The 16,037-nt window shown below is 43.3% G+C and overlaps 1 long non-coding RNA gene across 7 annotated transcripts; it reads left to right on the top strand.

Annotated features, from left to right (window-relative positions):
- The first annotated feature begins 11,790 nt into the window (after window positions 1-11,790).
- LOC127305774 (uncharacterized) lies at window positions 11,791-15,700 on the top strand. 7 transcript variants are annotated; one of them, XR_011747695.1, is made up of 6 exons: window positions 11,791-11,928; window positions 12,060-12,458; window positions 12,629-12,751; window positions 13,544-13,585; window positions 13,749-13,866; window positions 14,162-15,700. It is a non-coding gene; the product is annotated as an uncharacterized lncRNA (long non-coding RNA). The 7 variants fall into 7 exon arrangements; XR_011747694.1 differs by having other exon boundaries at window positions 13,544-13,621; window positions 14,278-15,700; XR_011747693.1 differs by having other exon boundaries at window positions 13,544-13,621.
- Window positions 15,701-16,037: the final 337 nt, after the last annotated feature.

Below are 16,037 nucleotides of genomic sequence, written 5' to 3'. Positions count from 1 at the left end.
AGGTGATTTCCATTCCAATACGGACTGAACCTTGCTTGGATTCACCGCTATGCCTTCTTTGGTTATGACATGTCCAAGAAATTCAACACTATCTAACCAAAATTTGCACTTGCTAAACTTCGCATATAGCTGATGTTCCCTCAAAGTTTGCAGAACTATCTTCAAATGCTTGGCATGTTCTTCTTTATCTTTGGAATAGATTAGAATATCATCTATGAACACTATCACAAACTTGTCCAAATACTTCATGAATATCTTGTTCATCAAATTCATGAAAATTGCTGGTGCATTTGTTAGTCCAAATGGTACAACCAAGTATTCATGGTGTCCATACCTTGATACGAACGCTGTTTTTGGTACATCCTCCTTCTTGATCTTGATTTGATGGTATCCTGACCTTAAATCTATCTTCGAGAAGACTCCCGCTCCTTGAACTTGATCAAAAAGGTCTTGGATTCTAGGTAAAGGATACTTGTTGTTGATAGTTACATTGTTCAAATTTCGGTAATCTCCACACATTCTCTTTCCGCCATCTCTTTTATCCACAAAAATAACTGGTGTACCCCATGGTGACACACTTTCTTGAATGAATCCCTTCTGTTCTAACTCATCAATCTGAGCTTTCAGTTCCACTAATTCCTTTGGCCCCATCTTATATGGTGGTTGCGCTATTGGTGCTGTGCCTGGAATCAGATCTATTGTGAATTCTATCTCCCTATCGGGTGGCATCCCCGGTAGTTCCTTAGGAAATACATCCTGAAACTCATTTACTACAGGAATATCTTCAATTCTCACCTCCTTCAGACTATTGAGTTCCAGTCCGATCTCCAACTCACTGTACTTATCTCCTTGGAACACTATTTGACCTCCGATGGAGTTGCGAAGTGATACTGTTTTGTCTCCACAGTTAATCACTGCTCCATTTTCTGTCAACCAATCCATCCCTAGGATGACAGATATGTCCTTCATGGGTATGATGAATAGGTCCGCGAAATACACACAGTCACATATGGTTAGGACTTGTGCTTCTTTCACGTGGGTTACTAAGATCGTTCCCCCCGCGGATAGAACAGTTATAGGAGTTTCTAACTTAGAACATCTAAGCCCAAATTTTTCCACAAACTCCAATGCAAGAAATGATGTGGTTGCTCCAGTATCAAATAATACTTTGCCAGGATGAGTAAGAATGCTTAGCGTACCTAAGACTGTTTGATCCGACTCTTCCGCTTGTTCCAAAGATGTGCAGTTCAGCTTTCCATAAGGCTTTCCCCTCTTGTTGTTGTTGTTGTTGTAGTTGCGGTTGCTGTTGTTGTTGTTGTTGCGGTTGTTGTTGTTGTTGTTGTTGTTGTTGTTGTTGTTGTTTCCACCTCGTGCTCCAGAGCTCTGTCCGCTCCAAGACGCCTTGTTTGGACAATCCGGCTTGATGTGTCCTTCCTTCCCACAACCATAACAGATGATTCTGGGTTTCTGACAATCCTTCTGCAAATGACCTCTCAGGCCACAATTGTTGCAGATGATCTGGTTGATTGGATTCTGACTCTGACCTCCCCGGTTGTATTGATTACCAGTAGTAGGTCGGTATCGGGGTTTAAAACTCCGATCAGGTGTGGGTTTACTAATTGGGTACTTCCTTGGCTCGATACGAGCCCTCTTCCTCCTGTGCTCTTGGACTTGCCGGTAATCATCCTCGAAAGTGATTGCCGAGTCAATCAGTTCCTGGAATTCGGCAGTCCGTGCCAACCTCAGTTGCATCTTCATGTATGGATTCATGCCTTTCATGAACCGCTTCTTCCTCTTCTCCTCTGTATCTACATCCTCAGGTGCATACCTGGATAGTCTGTTGAAATCCCGAACATACTGCATAATAGGTGCAGTATTCTGTCGTAGTTCGTCAAACTCCCTCTTCTTTAGCTCCACCACGCTGTCCGGAACATGAGCATCCCGGAACTTCTTCTTGAACTCCTCCCAGGTGAACACCTTATCTGGAGGGTGTACTGCTACAAGGTTCTCCCACCATGACGCTGCTGGTCCTGACAACAGATAAGTAGTGTATCTAATCTTCTCCTCATCGTTGCAACCAACGGTCTTCAGCTTCCGTTCCGTATCCATAAGCCAATCTTCAGCATCCATTGGTTCTGGAGCTGATGTAAACGGTAGTGGTCTTGCATTTTGGAAGTCTGATAGAGTTACTCCCTTGCCTTCATTACCCCTATCATTGATGACGTGGGTAAAGAAATCTTGCATGTTCTTGCTCTGGCTTTCCTGGTAACGCCTCCTATCTTCCTCCATTGACCTCATATACTGTTGGAAGTCTGGGTGCATCATTGGGTGTGGTGGTGGTGGTGCATTCTCTGCTCTAGCTGCTGCATCTGCCTCCTCTTTTTCTCTTGCTTCCCGCTCTCTGCGAGCCTCTTCGGTTTCTACTAACGCCATTTCCCTTTCTTACTTTCGTCCATTCTAAACTTCTTTAGAATCTTGTCCAGGTATGTACTCTGTGATAGCCCTATTAGGTGTCTTGATCTATCTCTATAAATCTTGATTCCTAATATATACGATGCTTCACCAAGGTCTTTCATTGAAAAACTATTATTCAAATAACCTTTTACACTGCTTAATAGCTCTATATTATTCCCAATCAATAATATGTCATCTACATATAATATCAGGAATGCTACAGAGCTCCCACTCACTTTCTTGTAAATACAGGCCTCTCCATGATACTGTATAAACCCGAAGTCTTTGATCACCTTATCAAAGCGTCGGTTCCAACTTCTCGATGCTTGCTTCAGTCCATAGATTGAACGTTGAAGTTCGCATACTTTGTCAGCATTTTTAGGATCGACAAAACCTTTGGGTTGTACCATATACAAGTCTTCCTCAATGTCTCCATTAAGGAACGCCGTTTTGACATCCATCTGCCAAATCTCATAATCGAAAAATGCAGCTATTGCTAACAAAATTCTCACAGATTTTAGCTTCGCTACAGGTGAGAAAGTCTCATCATAGTCAACTCCTTGAATTTGTCGAAAACCCTTTGCGACAAGTCGAGCTTTATAGACAGTAATATTACCATCAGCATCTGTTTTTCTCTTGAAGATCCATTTATTCTTGACAGCCTTGCGGCTATCAGGTAAGTCTACCAAAGTCCATACTTTGTTATCATACATGTATCCCATTTCGGATTTCATGGCTTCTTGCCATTTGTTGGAATCTGGGCTCATCATCGCTTCTTCATATGTCGCAGGCTCCTCATCATTGTTGTCCACAATCATGGCATTTAGACAAGGATCATACCAATCAAGAGTGGCACATTCCCTTGTCGATCTGCGAGGTTCAGTAGTTTTCTCGTTCGAAGTTTCATGATCATTATCATTAGCTTCCTCTGTTACCGGTGTAGGCGGTACAGGAATAGCTTCCGGTACTGCGCTACTCTGATCAACGAGTAAAGATTCATCAATCTCATCAAGTTCTACTTTTCTTCCAGTCACTTCTTTAGTGAGAAATTCTTTCTCAAGAAAGGTTCCGTTCTTAGCAACAAAGATTTTGCCTTCGGATCTGTGATAGAAAGTGTACCCTATAGTTTCCTTAGGGTATCCTATGAAGACGCATTTCTCCGCTTTGGGTTCTAGCTTGTCCGGTTGTAACTTCTTTACATAGGCTTCGCAACCCCAAACTTTAAGGAACGACAGCTTAGGTTTCTTATTAAACCATAATTCATACGGTGTCGTTTCTACGGATTTTGATGGTGCTCTATTTAAAGTGAATGCGGCTGTCTCTAATGCATAACTCCAAAATGATAACGGCAAATCAGTAAGAGACATCATAGAACAAACCATATCTAAGAGAGTTCGATTACGACGTTCGGACACACCGTTTCGTTGTGGTGTTCCCGGCGGTGTCAATTGTGAAAGTATTCCGCATTTCTTTAAATGCATGCCAAACTCATAACTCAGATATTCACCTCCGCGATCAGATCGTAGAAATTTAATCTTCTTGTTACGTTGATTTTCTACTTCACTTTGGAATTCCTTAAACTTCTCGAAAGTTTCGGATTTATGTTTCATGAAATAGATATACCCATATCTACTCAGATCATCTGTGAAGGTTAGAACATAACGATAACCACCGCGCGATGCTACACTCATTGGTCCGCACACATCGGTATGTATGATTTCCAATAAGTCAGTAGCTCGCTCCAACATACCAGAAAATGGAGTCTTAGTCATTTTTCCCATTAGACATGCTTCGCATCTATCAAGTGACTCAAAGTCAAGTGATTCAAGTAATCCATCGGTATGGAGTTTCTTCATGCGTTTCACTCCAATATGACCAAGACGACAGTGCCACATATAAGTAGAATTATCATTCAATTTAATTCGCTTAGCATCAATGTTATGTATATGCGTATCACTACTATCGAGATCTAACAGAAATAAGCCATTCTTTTCAGGTGCTCGACCATAAAAGATATTATTCATAAAAATAGAACAACCATTATTCTCAGACTTGAATGAATAACCGTCTTGCATTAAACAAGATCCAGATATAATGTTCATGCTCAACGCGGGTACAAAATAACAATTATTTAGGCTTAAAACTAATCCCGAAGGTAGATGTAGAGGAAGTGTGCCGACAGCGATCACATCGACTTTGGATCCGTTTCCAACGTGCATCGTCACTTCATCTTTCAGTAGTCTTCGTTTATTCTTTAGTTCCTATTTCGAGTTACAAATATGAGCAACCGAACCAGTATCAAATACCCAGGTACTAGTACGAGAACCAATGAGATAAACATCTATAACATGTATATCATATATACCTTCTTTCTTCTTCTTGACAAGTCCGCTCTTTAGATCAGCCAGATACTTGGAGCAATTACACTTCCAGTGTCCCTTCTCCTTGCAGTAATAGCACTCAGCATCAGGCTTAGGGCCGTTCTTAGGTTTCATAGGAGGTGTGGCAGCTTTCTTGCCACCCTTCTTGAATTTTCCCTTAGACTTGCCCTGTTTCTTGAAACTGGTGGTCTTGTTGACCATCAACACTTGGTGCTCTTTCTTGATCTCAATCTCAGTAGCTTTTAGCATGCCAAAGAGTTCAGGTAACTCTTTGTTCATGTTCTGCATATTGTAGTTCATCACAAAGTTCTTGTAACTTGGTGGTAGTGATTGAAGGACACGATTAATCCCCAGTCTGTTAGGAATCACTATTCCCAAGTCATCGAGTTTCTTCGCATGCCGGTCATAACGAGCATGTGCTCACTAACGGAGCTGCCTTCTTCCATCATACAGCTGAAGAAGTGTTTCGATGCTTCATAGCATTCCACGGCCGCATGCGTCTCAAATATAGCTTTCAGCTCATTGACCAACTCATGAGGATCGTGGTGCTCAAAACGTTTTTGAAGATCGGCTTCCAGACTGCACAGGATGGCACACTGAACTTGAGAGTACCGAGCTTTCCGATTCGCGTAAACATTCTTTACTTCATCGGTTTCAATTTCTGCAGGAGGGTCACCTAGCGGTGCATCAAGCACATATTGCAGATTTCCGCCAGCGAGGAAGATCCTCACATGACGGAACCAGTCGGTGAAGTTGCTACCGTTGCTCTTAAGCTTTTCTTTCTCTAGGAACTGGTTAAAATTGATTGGGGACGCCATCTCTACAACATATATTTGCAAAAGTTTAGACTAAGTTTATGACAAATTGAGTTCAAATTTTAATTCAACATAATTAAAAATCTAGGTGAACTCCCACTCAAAACAATATCCCTCGCATTGTCTTAGTGATCACACGAACCAAATCCACCACATCTAAGTCCGATCATCACGAGACAAGGTGTAATTTCAATGGCGAACACTCAAAGTGTTCATCATATCAATCATATGATTCATGCTCTACCTTTCGGTATCACGTGTTCTGAGACCATGTCTGTACATGTTAGGCTCGTCAAGGCCACCTTAGTATCCGCATGTGCAAAACTGGCTTGCACCCGTTGTATGCACTTGTTGATTCTATCACACTCGATCATCACGAGATGCTTCGAAACGACAAGTCTTGGCAACGGTGCTACTAAGGATGAACACTTTATTATCTTGATATTTTAGTGAGGGATCATCTTATAATGCTACCGTCGCGATCTAAGCAAAATAAGATGCATAAAAGGATTAACATCACATGCAGTTCATATGTGATATGATATGGCCCTTTTGTCTTTGCGCCTTTGATCTTCATCTCCAAAGCACGGACATGATCTCCATCATCTTCGGGCATGATCTCCATCATCGTCGGCGTAGCGTCAAGGTCAATGGCGCCGTCTTCATGGTTGTTCACCTCATGTAGCAACTATTACAACTACTTTGAAATACTACTCAACATGAAATTTAAAGACAACCATAAGGCTCCACGGGTTGCCACAATACAATAATGATCATCTCATACATATTCATCATCACATTATGGCCATATCACATCACCAAACCCTGCAAAAACAAGTTAGACGTCTCTAATTTGGTTTGCATATTTTACGTGGTTTAGGGTTTTCGAGAGAGATCTAATCTACCTACGAACATGAACCACAACGGTGATACTAGTATTGTCAATAGAAGAGTAAATTGAATCTTCACTATAGTAGGAGAGACAGACACCCGCAAAGCCTCTTATGTAATACAAGTTGCATGTCGAACGAGGAACAAGTCTCATGAACGCGGTCATGTAAAGTTAGTCCGAGCCGCTTCATCCCACTATGCCACAAAGATGCAAGTACTCAAACTAAAGACAACAAGAGCATCAACGCCCACAAAACCATTGTGTTCTACTCGTGCAACCATCTATGCATAGACACGGCTCTGATACCACTATAGGGATTCGTTGCATAGAAAACAAAAAGACGGTAGCAACGAGGGGATGATCGAGACTCACCCTTGAAGATTTCCAAAGCCTACAAGATGAGGCTCTTGTTGCTGCGGTAGACGATCACTTGCCGCTTGTAAAAGCGCATAGAAGATCTGGATCACGGTGCCACGATCGGGCAGCACCTCCGTACTCGGTCACACGTTCGGTGTTGATGAAGACGACGTCCTCCTCCCCGTTCCAGCGGGCAGCGGAAGTAGTAGCTTCTCCTTGAATCCGGCAGTACGACGGCGTGGTGGCGGTGGTGGTGGAGAACTCCGGCGGAGCTTCGTTAAGCGTGCGGGAGTGGTGGAGGAGAGAGGGGGTGGCTAGGGTTTGGGAGAGGGGGGCGCCGGCCACTAAGGGGTGCGGCCACCTTGTGGTCTTGGGGTGGCCGGCCCCCTCCCTTATGCCCCTCATTATATAGGTGGATCCCCAAGTGTTGGACTACAAGTCTTCGAATAAGACCCCAACACAAGAACCTTCCATGTAGTAGGGAAACCTACCCAAGGTGGGACTCCCACTTGAGGTGGGATTCCCCCCTTCCATGTGGGGGGGTGGCCGGCCCCCTTGGTGGAGTCCACCTTGGACTCCCCCCTCTAGGGTTGGCCGGCCATGGGGAGATGGAGTCCCTCCGGGACTCCTCCTTCCTTAGTTTAGTGATTCCTTCCGGACTTTTCTAGAACCTTCTAGAACCTTCCGCAAAATCACCGGATCATTTTAAAACTTATAAAATGACTTCCTATATATGAATCTTATTCTCCGGACCATTCCGGAACTCCTCGTGATGTCCGGGATCCCATCCGGGACTTCGAACAAAACTTCGAACTCCATTCCATATTCAAGTTCTACCATTTCAACATCAAACCTTAAGTGTGTCACCCTACGGTTCGCGAACTATGTGGACATGGTTGAGTACTCTCTCCGACCAATAACCAATAGCGGGATCTGGAGATCCATAATGGCTCCCACATATTCAATGATGACTTCAGTGATCGAATGAACCATTCACATACGATACCAATTCCCTTTGTCACGCGATATTTTACTTGTCCGAGGTTTGATCATCGGTATCACTCTATACCTTGTTCAACCTCGTCTCCTGACAAGTACTCTTTACTCGTACCGTGGTTTGTGGTCTCTTATGAACTTATTCATATGCTTGCAAGACATTAGACGACATTCCACCGAGAGGGCCCAGAGTATATCTATCCGTCATCAGGATGGACAAATCCCACTGTTGATCCATATGCCTCAACTCATACTTTCCGGATACTTAATCCCACCTTTATAACCACCCATTTACGCAGTGGCGTTTGATGTAACCAAAGTACCTTTCCGGTATAAGTGATTTACATGATCTCATGGTCATAAGGACTAGGTAACTATGTATCGAAAGCTTATAGCAAATAACTTAATGACGTGATCTTATGCTACGCTTAATTGGGTGTGTCCATTACATCATTCATATAATGATATAACCTTGTTATTAATAACATCCAATGTTCATGATTATGAAACTAATCATCCATTAATCAACAAGCTAGTTAAGAGGCATACTAGGGACTCTTTGTTGTTTACATATCACACATGTATCAATATTTCGGTTAATACAATTATAGCATGGTATATAAACATTTATCATAAACATAAAGATATATAATAACCACTTTTATTATTGCCTCTTGGGCATATCTCCAACATCGGAGCCTGAGGTACCTTGTGCACACTCGTCCTGACATTGCATTCGCCGTCGGCTACGTCAGCCGGTTCATGGAGAAGCCCACGACAGAGCACATGGCTGCTGTCAAGCATTTGTTGCGGTACATTGCTGGTACGCACAACTATGGTTGCCGCTACATGAAGGATGAGGATGGCGGCAAGCTGATCGGCTCTGACGCCCGACATGGCGGCGACATCGACGACCGAAAGAGCACCTCGTGTATGCTATTCATGATTGATCGTAACCCTGTGACTTGGCAGTCACAGAAGTAGAAGGTGGTCGCACTTTCATCGTGCGAGGCGGAGTACATTGCTGCAACAACCGCGGCTTGCCAAGGAATTTGGCTCAGCCGACTTCTTGGCGACCTCCTCGACAAGAAGGATGACACTGCGACAATCTTTGTGGACAACAAGTCTGCAATTCAGCTATGCAAAAATCCGGTTTTCCATGACCAGAGTAAGCACATCGAGACACGCTTCCATTTCATCAGGGAGTGTGTCGAGGATGGAAAGATCGACGTCGAGTACATCGGCACTCATGACCAGCTCGCGGACATCCTGACCAAAGCACTAGGTCGCATTCAGTTTCAGAATCTGCGAGAGAGAATTGGCGTCGTCAACCTCTACAGCAACTAGATTAGGGGGAGAATTGTTGTATTAATCAAGTTGCTAGAGGACTCAACCAGTACGGGCATGTGCATGTGTAGGTGCATGTGCTAGTAGTAATAGTATTAGTGTGAACATCAGCCTCGCATGGCCGGCTAGAAGATGATAAACGTGCAATGCTGTAGGTGAATAATGGGGTTGGACTTCTTGGCCTTCAACGGTCAGCTGTCCACACTTTGGAGAGTAGTAGAAGAGCTAAACCATGCAGCTCATCTAGTAGTATAAATAGGACACCCTTGTATCATTTCAGGACACACCAAGTAGTAGAGAAGAAGCAAGAAAAGCAGACGTCTTGAGCTGCACCAAAATACTACTCGTGTCCTCCATTCCATTGGAGTTTGAGTGCGTGTGTGTTCCAAGTGATCAGCGTGTGAGTAGCACAGCTCTTAGTAGTAGGAGCTGACACATCACAGATCCAGGCGGGGCTGTTGATGGCGTTGTTCATGTTCCCCATGGCATTGGGGAATTGGTTCATGTCCCTTGCCTTCAAAGCCATTAGAAGACCGTACAGCTTGCTGAAGATGGTAGATTGGCCCAGGGCATCCTCGTGTGCCAGATGGGATTTGAGGAGTAGGTACTGGTCCTTGTGAAGGTGGTGAGGAGGTCTAGGAGATCTTGAACCTACGGTGGGACATCTCCAAAGCGATGGATGTTATTTCAGAATGCAGGCATCAACTAATCTAAACAGTCATGAAGTATGAAATGGTAGACTCTAGATCTGAGCAGAACGAATTACATAGCATGTTCAACTGAATCTTTCGATAGCTCCTACTTTTTATGAAAACACTCACTTTGTGGGCCCATGATGGATGGGTTAAACTATTTTTCTCACATATTTACACCAAACTGTTTTATTTAATCACAACTAATCTTGACATTAAATGCATGCCATTTTTTATTCATATACATCACATGTCTTAATATCTTCGATAATAGTAGGTATAGTAAGTAAGATTGCAATTATAATCATGCTCATTCATAATTTTTATTTGCTCAAATAAGTTTTAGATGCTAAATTACGATTGTATTTTGAGAAGCTATTGCTAGTTTACTTTCATATTCATGCTTAGGAAAATCATTTTATTCTATTGGATTTCACATATAAGTCAATCAAACCAAAAGTATCACAATAATACACATATTAATATATGCATCTTACTGTATGTAGGTCTCTCTACAATCCTTCTCCATGATATCTTTAAATATTTAGGGACATATAGTCGCAGCATTACAGAGAGTGTATAAGTCTAACGTACAACTTCACAGAGGTCTCTAGAGTACAAGATTGTCGAGTACAAGGTTGTCGAGTTTAGGTGCAGAACACAAAAATATAGTTTCTATAACAAGATTGTTTACAAAAAACACATATAAAAATAGTCTTTTTTTTGAAACAGTAGGTGGTTTATATAATTATTATTACCTATATAAAATCTGAACCCATTTGCTGAAACATTAGCATTTTGGGCACCGTAGATGGTGCACTTGCTTCCAATAAAAAATTGACGCGTTACTCTTTTGCACTGTAGATGGGTGATGCTGCGCATTAGGTCTCCCGCGGATGTTAGTTTCGTCGTTTTATTTTTACGTGTTAAATTCTCTTCCACCGCTTCTTGCCGGTGATTTTCTATTTTACATCCGGTTGCTTCCGGTTTCTCATGCCTTCTCGTATTTATTTACTACACGGTTCCCAGTTTCCCGGTCGCCAGTTATTGTGCCGCTTCTACCTATCTCGAGGCGTACTCTTCCGCCTCTTTACGGCCACGTGCCGTGACCCTGGCTTTCCACCGCAGGAGCTTCTCTCCAGAAATCCAAATTGTTCTTTTCTCTTGCCCAGATCTTCCATCGACAGCTCCACCTCTATCTATCCAAAAATATATCTCCATCTCCATTGGATCTCCTAGCTGGGCTCTTCACCACCTACCTGAAACACAGGAGCCCCTACCCGTCGGCCTGCCCCTGTTCAGCGGCCATGCCTAGGTTCAGTCCTCTCAAGCGTTGCGCCCGACACCGACGCGCTCCGGTTCCCGGTGCAGCTGCTCGCCTGAACAGTGGCCACTAGGCCCACTATGGTACTGGTACATGGTGGCGCATGGCCGCAATCCCGCACGTGCGAGCGGCAGCGACCGTGGAGTGCAGCGGCGGACCGAGCTCCGCCTTCCACACCCTGTCGCGGCCCTGGATCCTCCGAGCTTGGGGCACGCGAGGTGGCGTGGCTCAACGGGCGGTCTCATGTTCTCTGACGGCAACGGCCGAGGAGGACGTCCTCCTGCAGCCGTATCCCACCTCTCCCCTGTCAACATCTAGCTTCAGCCGGTTATCCTCCTCCTCATTCCTCAGCTCGGTATCCACCGCCGGGAGTCATCTACTATTCTGCGCGATTTCCTCGCACCTCCCAAGTCCGTCGCCCTGCAGCCTCCGGTCAGACTCGATGCAGATGACATCCGCCGCCGCGTCCTGCTCAGCTGCTCGCCTTGGTTACAGAGAAAACTGCGGTGGCCACCACGAGGTCGAGGAGATGGCGACCACGCGCTCTGACGGTGGCCTACTCCACCTCGCCGCCCCTGCCCCGTGGACAGCGTCCTCAACGCCCAGGTGTCATCTCCTATGGGCCGGCACCCTCGAGCCATCCCTGATGCAGCGGAGCCATCGACGTGAGGTCGTCTTCTCCCTCTGCTCCTGGCATCCTGCTTTTCCTCCCTTTTGCGTTTCCGTTTCCTCTCGATCTGATGTGTTGATTTTTGTTTCCGTTTTTCGCAATCTGATGTGTTGGTTGTTGGCTTGTTGCAGACTTTCAGGTGTTTTCCTCTTGGTACCATTGCTGATCGGTTCGTCCGTGTGTCCGAGTAACGCCAACGGCCGCGCAGAGCCCCGTCGTCTGATGTGCAGCGGAGGCGGCCCGGAGAGATCGGTTCTTCTCCTGGTTTGTCGGCCCTGTTCACGTGTCGCCGGTGTGCTGCTCCACGGGAGACTGACGCTAGGGGCAGTATTGCGCAGGCAGCGACGCATCGTGGGTCCGTTGTTTTGGCCCCCGATGCCAGCACTACAACTGCCTGCTCCGGCTTTTTGAGAGTGGCCTTGACTGGGAGCCGCCCCACCACCGCCGGGAAGGCGACGAGGACGCTCATGAAGGATTGCCGTCTTGCCGATGTGTGTCTCCTCGTGCTTCAAGACGGAAGCATAGTCTGGGTAAGCCATGTGATTTTTCTGCACGCAGCTTCCAACTTACCATTTGTACTGTTACGCTACCTGAATTTGATGAGCGGTTCCACCCCATCCCCACACTTTATGTCAGTAAATTGCTCTCAGCCATCGTTTGGTTCATCCACCTGATGCTATACTTTTCTTATTTGCCACAGATCTCATTGGTGGTGGTTTTAGATGCCAGGGTGCCAATTTCTTTTGTGCAAATGAGAATCTGTGTATGTTTGACAGGAGGTCAACTGCATCTTTATTTTGGTTGAGTTTTTGCAAGATCACAGGTAATCGCATAATTGTTTTTTTTTCTATAGCTCAGTAGTATTAGTCATGGGAAGCGATTCTTCCATTTTGTTTCAGAAAACAAAGTTAGACATGTTCATTGCACTGATTTCTGAATAGTAGTATCTTTTCCGCTTGGGATTTCCTAATTCAACAACTATGTGTGGCCTCCTGCTTTGGCAACAAATAAATGGATCAACCTCCATGACTCATCCATCAAATGACACTCTAAAACCACCACAAAATACCAGGATTTCAGCCGCCACATCTTCCGAGGACACTATAGTGATGGTCTATTCAGAACTGGGTGATGTAAACACATACAAATTCTATCTAGGTGTGCAAAAACTGACATCAATATATCATCTTATGTATTACCATTCTTTATATGCAACGAAACAAACAGAACACTTGACACCAGGAAAATGAACTCGAGAACAGCTGCTGCACCAGCCAAAAAAAGGTCTACTTTTGAATCAGCTTCATTCTTGCGAAGTTGTACTAGCAGCTCAGTGTATACTCATTGTCTACAATCCAACCAATGAGAAAAAACAAATCTAAGGAATTGTGACCATCCAAATAGGTAACTACGCCTTGCCAGGTAAAAGATATGTTTCAGTAAATGGTATAGGTCACAGTATTTTGACGAAATGCAGCTTGACTGCTTTCATTGCGCTTAGAAGAGGGAAAAGTACAAACGGAAGGAGACCTTCCTCAGGTACCAAGTTAGGCCAAAGAAGCCTGGTCACAGTAAAGCAAATAACATTAATTCAATGCTCTTTTCCTTGCAGCAGATATAAGAGTTCGAGAATGGCACGCAGGCACTGTAATATTAGGTACCTTATAAAACTACTGCTCAGTATATGACATAGGTACTACTTCTATATGATTATGACAAGTGCCACTCCCTGAGAATTTTTCCTAATCTATGTGCAGCTGTTTCAGTTAGTTGTCTCCCATGGATGTTACTTATCAATGCTCTTTTTATTGATATTTCAGGCCATGTTATTATTAGGTGGCGGTTCACGGCATGGTTTGGGGAGTTCCATGCATCGAGCAAAAGCAAGTGACCCCCGCCCTATTTTCAGGAGGCCGGAAGTACTTTAGCAAAAGCAAAGTAAATATTCAAGTATATATGCAGTAAGCAAAAAAAAAAACAAGCGCCAAATGATCATTATTAGTACCTAACCTGCTCTGATTGCATTCATTTCAGTAGCTAGCTCATCCTTCGTGTAATATTGTTGTTCATAGTTATTGATTTGCTTAGCCCATTTCAGTAACTTTTTCCCCTTAAAATCCAGCACCTATACGACCTTCAGGTGTGGAGTCAGATGCAAGGCAACAAATATTGTAGTTGTTCCTACACACACTTAGTTCCTTCCATTATCTGATTAGATGGCATTATACTGTAGATGGGTACAGAGTCATGGAGGTTCATCAAGTGTGATTAGTATAAGGCAACCTTGAACATTACTGGTTCTGAAACATGCCATGGTAAGGTATTAATAAAATAGTAGGTTTCATGCAGAAAAACAGACATCATTACTCTTAAGGTGATCACGCCAGACATCATCCAGTTTGTTGGCATGACGGTTAGCCAGTTTTCAGGTCAGATCAGCAGCTCCAATGGAGATGACACCTAAGGTTATACGCTGTAAGGTTCAGGATGCAACAAGGTTAGCATGAATGAAAATTTTCGTCCTGCATTGTTTCTGTGGGCTAAGATAATGATTTTTTTGGCCTTCACAGAACTTCCTTTGTTCAGTAGAAATATATGTGAGTTGAGGATTATGTTGATTCTTTCCTGCAGTTGGAGTATTGTTTTTATGCATGACATCCGTTTAATGGAATGCTTAATGTTAATGATATGCCTAGGTGTTATTTTTTCTCAACTGAACTATTTTGTAGCTTCAGTTCAGTTTTGATTTTTCCCTACGTTTTGAACATTCATGTTATATACAGTAACTGTATCTTCCTGGCCATCCGGAGTATGGTGCTTTTGTAAGGATTTAGGAATGTACTAATTAGGCGTTTATTTATTGCGTCCACCTTAGTCTTTGGGCTATAGTTCAGAAAAGACAGTTCATCCATTATTTTCCTCTCTTCCTTACTAATTGTAGTACTCGAAATGCGGAATCCATTATTTTCCTCTGTTCCTTCCTAATTGAATTGCTGGAAACACGGAAGGTTCGAGTTAATGGTACGGATGTACATTCTATTATATTAGTCTATACAAGAGTAGTAAATATAGATTCTTCTATATTTGTGTTTGCTTTGCTCCACTCTATGTAAAATGCTTGGTTATTTTTAGCAACCAATGCATAGGTTCACATGTCAAAACATGGATAGACATTATTGTCTTGCTCAGTTTATGCAATTTGCCGTCCTTTTTTATTTATTTTGTTTTTACCTCCAGGAAGCCTCCCATTCTCTGAATTATGTATATGCCAGTGTTTCGTTTTAACAATTTCAATATTTGTATATCTCTGTCGCCTGCTACAGTATGTTAGTGTCTTATTTTCAGTTATCTTTCAGTTCCCAGCCAGTGCTTAGTTGGTTCTTTTTCAAATTAAGAGGTAAGGTAGTTTTATTTACTTTTATGGTATATGATATAGCCGTGTTAGACTTCATGTGTCATCAGACCGACCTACCGTACCGCCTACATTTAGAAGCAGCATGGTTTAACGCTTCCACTCTCTTGGCAAAAAAATAATATCTTTCTTGCCCGTAGGATTGTGCTCTATAATTCTGATGCTAAGACAAATACGACGTATATTTGATGGCAGCGCAGGAACACCAAGGGCGCGGCGTGCGCCGCGCCGCAAACTTCCTAGTACTATATATAAAAGCTGAAGGGGTTTGCCCTCACCACATTGATTCAGGCACTGTTCATGTGCATATGAACAGTACTCCAGCCATTTTTTTCGTTTTCTTTTAGAATATTTTTTAGATTTCCTGATTCTAATTTTTTATAGTTTTCGATAATGATTTCTCTAGCAATTTCTCGTGTTAACTATTAAGCAGTAATTCTTCGTGAGGCTGTAATTACATGTATTTTTCCAAAAGCGGTTTCTTGAATCAATGTTATAGTAGTAATTTTTCAGATCACACATTTCTATGACGGTAATTTCTCAACGGCCCACAAGCGTCGTAATTTCTCGTGTTAACTATTAAGCAGTAATTTTTCGTGAGACTGTAATTACATGTATTTTTCCAAAAGCGATTTCTTGAATCAATGCTATAGTAGTAATTTTCCAGATCGCACATTTCTACGACGGTAATTTCTCA

The sequence above is a fragment of the Lolium perenne genome, chromosome 6 (assembly GCF_019359855.2).
Source record: "Lolium perenne isolate Kyuss_39 chromosome 6, Kyuss_2.0, whole genome shotgun sequence".
Lineage (NCBI taxonomy): Eukaryota > Viridiplantae > Streptophyta > Magnoliopsida > Poales > Poaceae > Lolium > Lolium perenne.
The sequence above is the reverse complement of the archived record's forward strand: the minus strand, read 5'-3'. Positions and strand labels throughout refer to the sequence as shown.